The 6,000-nt window shown below is 38.4% G+C and overlaps 1 protein-coding gene across 1 annotated transcript in view; it reads left to right on the top strand.

The window, feature by feature from the left end:
* The first annotated feature begins 4,017 nt into the window (after nt 1–4,017).
* The window catches only part of RAB27B (RAB27B, member RAS oncogene family), a 125,506-nt gene continuing 123,523 nt past the window's right edge, over nt 4,018–6,000 (top strand). Inside the window, exons 1-2 of the mRNA XM_028524227.2 lie at nt 4,018–4,093; nt 4,225–4,299. The gene's annotated coding sequence lies outside the window, so the exon portion shown is untranslated. The remainder of the gene's footprint in view (nt 4,094–4,224; nt 4,300–6,000) is intronic.

The following is a 6,000-nucleotide window of genomic DNA, read 5'->3' as shown; positions in this document are numbered from 1 at the left end:
ATACGTGTTAAAACAAACCCATAAATGAATAGGGGATAATTCAATATTTTTAAAGCTCACAGTTTGGCAAACAATCTAATTAAGGATAAATTAAATCCTGAATGGCAAATTGGGGCCAATTTGAACAGTATTAAATAACAATGAAGGGGCTTTTTAACCTTATTCTGTAGGCATTGTAAATTCATTGCAGATTATGAGCAGGAGTTAATATAATGACAACTTGTAAAATGAAAACCATCTGTTAGAGCTTTATAGGAAAAACCGAGGACGATGCAACTGTAAGAAGCAGACCGGTAAGGAGGCCACTTCAGCATCCTGGCATACAGGTAGAATACGCCAGGTAGTCACGGGGGGGGGGGGGGGGGCAGAATCTTATGAAGCTAGGTGTGAGAAAAGAGACCAAATGCAAATACTGAGAGAAAAGTGAGTTTAAGCAAGAGTCAAGGCCCATTTTTGGAAATTTTCCACCAGAAAGATGCCAGAGGAAGAACGGCTGAGGGGAAGAAGAAGCAAATGGAGTGAGCAAAGACAGAGCAGAGAACCAGAGGGCCTCGAACCCAAGGGAGAAGGGGGCCAGGATGTCAGAGGCCTGAGAGAGGTCAGGGGAGACAGGCTGAAAGCCAGTCATTGATATTATAATTGAGAGATGGTTAACCGTCACCAGAGCAAGTGACCGAAGGTAGGTGGTAAGAACATGTGTGCAGTGGGCAAGTTCTTCGTCCGGAAGTTTTATTGTGAGTGGTGTAGTGATGTCAACTGGTGCAACGTTTTGGAGGAAAATTTGGCCACATGTTTCAAAACCTTTATGTAGTATATTTACTTTGATCCCATGATTTTATTTTTAGGATGGCTGAAAAGAGCTGTGATTCAAGATGATTAGAACAGCACAAAATTGGAAATAGTCAACATGTGCACTAATGAGAAATTAATTTATTACATATTCATAAAGTGGAATATTATATACCCATTAAAGTGTGTCTTTTAGCAAGGGCTGGCACTTTCTCTGCAAAGGGCAAATAGTTTTGTGGCACAGACTGTCTATGTTGTAACTACTAAACTGCTGCCAGAGCTGTAGACAATGTGCAAATCGATACACATGGCTGTGTTCCTATAAAACTTTATTTACACAACCGGGTGGCAGACTGGATGGAGTTTCCTGCAGGATATGGTTTGTCAATCCTTCTGTTTGAATATTATGTAACAAATTAAGAGACAGTATGGTAATACTAACAAAAATAATTAATAATACAAGAAGTGACAGGCCTTACAATGATATCTGCACTCTTTCTAACTTTGTGGAATGTGTTTGGGTATGTGTCTGTACTCCAGCCTTTCAACAGAATGTGTCTCTGAGTGCTATCATCATAGAGAAATTTATTACCTACTTGGTACTTATCTGTAGTTTCACCTTTGCTATCATAACCATGCATTACTTTCTGTAACTAGGGATGATGCTATTTTTGTATGAAATTGAAGTTGTGAAGCGAGATGAGATCGATATGTTTGCAAAGTGAGAATCTATCAGGTCTTCATGCACAGTTGGAAATTTCCATTGATACATGAATTCTGAATTAATGGTGAGTACCCTGAAAGGCCTCTCCGAGAACTGTGCTGTTTGAAAATCTGCAGTGTAGCATGACTAATCAGCACTTGCTAAGGTCAAGTTTGCGAAACCATCTTTTTAACAAGGTGAGACCATGTGAGCTACGATGAACAGGACTGGTATTAGTCCTAGGTAGATGCCCATGGACCGTGCCCTCCTCCCCCCTACCGACCTCGCCTGGCCTCAGTCATTTTCCTTCTGTTTCTCACTGTTCCATATTATGGTTTCAACTGGCTGCTCTAATATTGTTGCACATACTGTTTCCACTGTGTGGGATAGGATGTTTCTCTCCTTTATTTCTCTTTTAGGAACAAACATAGTACTTGCTACATTCAAAGGTTTATTGTAAGACTCTATGTAATATAAAAAGCATAATAATATAATCACTCCCCATAAACCCAAGAATTAGGTCATTACTGACAGATTGTATGCCATACTTCACCCCCTCATCTCGGAAGTGATCACTGGTCTGATTATGAATTCCTTACTTTTTAAAATATATAGTTCTATCACATTTGCATGTATGCTTGAACAGCATATTGTTTAATTCTGCTATTTTTTTTTTATTTCTATGAGCACTGTACCATGGTTAGTTGTCTGGGATTTACTTTTTTACTTAATATTATGTTTCCATACCCATAATGACAAAACAAGAAGACCATAGCAAATATAGCACCTTCTGGCTTTTAGCGTTCAGTCTCTTATAGCAAATACTACATGTACACATAGTTGTTTCATTACACACATACAAATTCTGTCTGAAAAAAGTCCAGCCATTGTTAATATAATGAGAATGGTTTGCATGACATCAGTGTAACCTGGTAGCCACGGAGAGATGACTGGAATGTGCATGTGTGAACAATGATGACTTCACTGTATTAGTTAATGGGGATAGTAGACACTGTTGAGTGAGCATGTGTACTGTGTGGCTGTTGCACTCAAAAAGACTGAGCGAGGAAAGTAATGAATTTGCATCGAATTTTGCATTAAGCTTGAACATTCCTCTGTGGAAACTACTTAGATGATTCAGAAGGCCACAGCTATGGGCAACTGGTGATTGGCAGCTTCATCTTGACAATGTGACCACTCATGCATCACATTTCATGCCGAGTTCTTTGGTGAAACATCAGGCAACCCAGGTGACTCAGCCTCCCTATAGCCCAGACTTGGTGCCCTGTGATTGCTGGCTTTTCCCCAAACTAAAATCACCTTTGAAAGGGAAGAGATTTCAGAATGTCAGTGAGATTCAGGAAAATACATGGGACAGCTAATCATGCCTGGGAGAACGGTGTGAGGTCCCAAGGTGCCGACTCTGAAGTGGACTGAGGTTTCTTGTTCTTGTATATTCTTCAGTAGACATCTCCATTTTTCATATTACATGGCTGATACTTTCTGGACAGACCTCATTTATTAGTATCTTTTCTCTACATTTAAATTATAAGCTCCTTAAAGGTAAGTGTATGGTCCCTTCGATAAAACAGCTGCTCTGAGCTCTCTGCTAATTGAATTGAATCAGTTAAGAGATCAACTTTTGAACTTGCTTTTCTTTAGTGTAATTTCTTAGCTTAGTGTCCAGTTCATTCTTCCCACAATTATTTGCTGAGGGCCTACTCTGTGCTGAGCAACCTTCTAGGCTCTCAAACTATTACTTTATCAGAGTAAATAGAACAGATTCCCTTGCAGAGATTATGTTGCAGTGGGGCAGTTAGAGGCAATAACTAAACTTAAAAAACATTAATGTTATATGGGGAAGGGTGCTACAAAGAAAAAAAAGTGGGGTAAGTAAATAGAGAAAGATGAAGGGAGGTGTTTATGTGGAGTCTGGTACATTTTGCCTCTTACAAAATAAGCTTCTGGGGGTCTCTGTTTTGTTTGTTTTTGCATTTACTTTGATCCTTATGGACAGAATATGCCAGCCATGGAGTTTTTAGGCCTTTAAAAAACACTTTGCAAATATACGAAAAGAAAAACCAAACTTTTAAAATTCGCTACTTGTTTATTCCTTTTCCCTGTGTGTTTTAAATGTGAGGGGAAAAAAACACAAAATATATGGATTGCAGTCAATAAAGTACAAATTGATTTTCTTGCTACAAGCCTTCTGGTTTTGACATTTTCAAGAGCACTATTTATTTAACAGACGAGATCATCCATAATCCTTTCCGGTTTCAATAGCGCTGTCTGGGAGCTCTAGCAGACCCTGTTCACTGCTCGTTTTTCCCAAAGTCAAACCCACTGTCCTGATGCATCACCAGCTGGCATTCCTGAAACCCTTGGTGACACCCCCCCAGAAGTATCACACAGCAAACCGGAGGCTCTCCCAGGTTACCTTTTGTGCGAACCTGGTGCAGGCACTAGGACCGCCCAGACGCCCACAGGCAGCCAGGCTTCACAGAGCCTGTCAGCGGGATTGAGCCGCCTTTGCTGTTACACAAGAGAACAGGCAGCAGCTGTAGCAGCTCAGCATCCTTCCCCCTTCTGGTGGATTGGAAGGTATTTACTTGCTATTTACCATTCAGATTTTGTACACTGCCAGTGTGCCTTGAGTATTCACTCAGTCTGACGCTCTGAATGCTGTCCAGCACTTGTTGGGTTACTATATTATTTTATGTTAATTTCCACAGCTGATGGAAGCAACAGTGCCATAAAGAAATGGGCTAGATATTTCCAGAGGCTGAAATCTGAAGGCATTTGGAGGTGTAAGTACATTGGTCCCAAATCTCTGACGCGCTGGCTGTGGTAGTTGTGTCTCTTGACCTTCTTCTTCCTCATTGAAAGAGCCACTGTAAGATGCCATTTGCATATTTCATTCATGAAGGAAAAGCACCAAGACAGACGGTGACAGAAACCACTAATGATGGGCCTGAAACTCCACTTTGGAGTGGCTGTGGTTCCCTCTGCTAGCCTGTGCGTTTGCAAGAGGTGAAGCTGGATTTGCAGCAGAGTTTTGATGGGAAAGAGATTTTGCTCAGGGCTGCAGACGGCTGGGTTGTTTGCTTTCTGTTTTCTGTTTTCCAAAGCTCGAAGATTGTCCTTTCTAATCACTGCCGTGGTGCAGTGTAGGAGTCTTTTTATGTTTTCTTCATTTCTGCATTCCAAATGCTGTTATCATAAACGTGGGCTGCCAGAAAGCTGTTGAACCATTCTGTACCTCTCAGTGTAAAGCCATTGAAGAAAAATCTAGTTTGCTTTCTCTTGGCCAAACTATACTCAATACTATAATTAGTAGATTACACACAAAAGCATTTGAAAAAGATTAATAATTTAAGATTCCCTTTCCTGTTCAGCAATAAATCTGTTTAAGTGAGATAAGGGAGTGTTTTGCTATTAGAAAACCTAAATAGAGAAGATTCTATAGAGAAAATGGAGCATTTCTAAGTATTTTATGAATCAATTGGAGATGCTTTTTGGGGTCTTAATACCAATTTCATGTATTAAAAGGTCTTTAAAAACTTTAAAGCCTTGTTGAACTTTTAGGTTAGATCAAATTTAGGTATCTTACACCAAAATGTAAAAGTAAACATTTTAAAATGAATAAAATGAATAAAATGGTGAGTCATATTAATGGGCAATTCATAATAAAGTTTGAGATAAACAGTGCCATCAATTTATTTCAGGAAATAAAATATCAAACTAAGACTCAAAGAAAGGCATCAATATTGAAAATGTGACTTTAATGACAAGTTATTTTTAAAATAACCTCTAAAATTATTTTCATAGTTCAAAAATTATATCGTTTAAGTACATTATATTTGATATGTTGAATTACCTTAAATGAGATTTCAAATTTTTTAAGTATTAAACTTTTGAAAATATAACTATAGTTCTTCTAAAACTCTTTTGTAGGGGAAAAAGGGACAGCGGAGATAAGGGAGGGAGGATTGAGTCTTATTTTATAATCCTACTTTTTAAATATTTTGGACATCTCACTGAATTTTTACTATATAAATATGCCACTTACATTTAAAAATATGTAACAAAAATTACAAAGGATTATAGCAACTAATTTGTAACATCTTGAAAAGCAAATAAATATAAGTCTACAAAAATAACATATCAAGGCTGCAGTGGAGTGTATCTTAAGCAGAGAAAAATCGTTGTGGAAGATAATGCCTCGCTTCAGGAGGAGGTTAGGGAAATCAGATTGGGGTCAGTAATAGGATTTCGATATTCTGTGAAGCAAAAGTAATCTTTGACATTTATTTTTAGTTGGTATAACAATGTACCACAACTCCGCGAACTGTGTTAATAAAGTTTCTCGCCCTCTCTTTCAAAAAACGTTTCTATATTCCAAGTTTTGAAAGTTGATTCATTTCTTCAAATTAATACTTCATTTTAGAAATTTTGCCCAACATATGATTTGCGGCCTTTGGCCTCAGTTGCCCATCATACTCGTTCGA

This window comes from Phyllostomus discolor, chromosome 9 (assembly GCF_004126475.2).
Source record: "Phyllostomus discolor isolate MPI-MPIP mPhyDis1 chromosome 9, mPhyDis1.pri.v3, whole genome shotgun sequence".
NCBI lineage: Eukaryota > Metazoa > Chordata > Mammalia > Chiroptera > Phyllostomidae > Phyllostomus > Phyllostomus discolor.
Note: the sequence above shows the minus strand (reverse complement) of the source record. Positions and strands in the feature narration are given on the sequence as shown.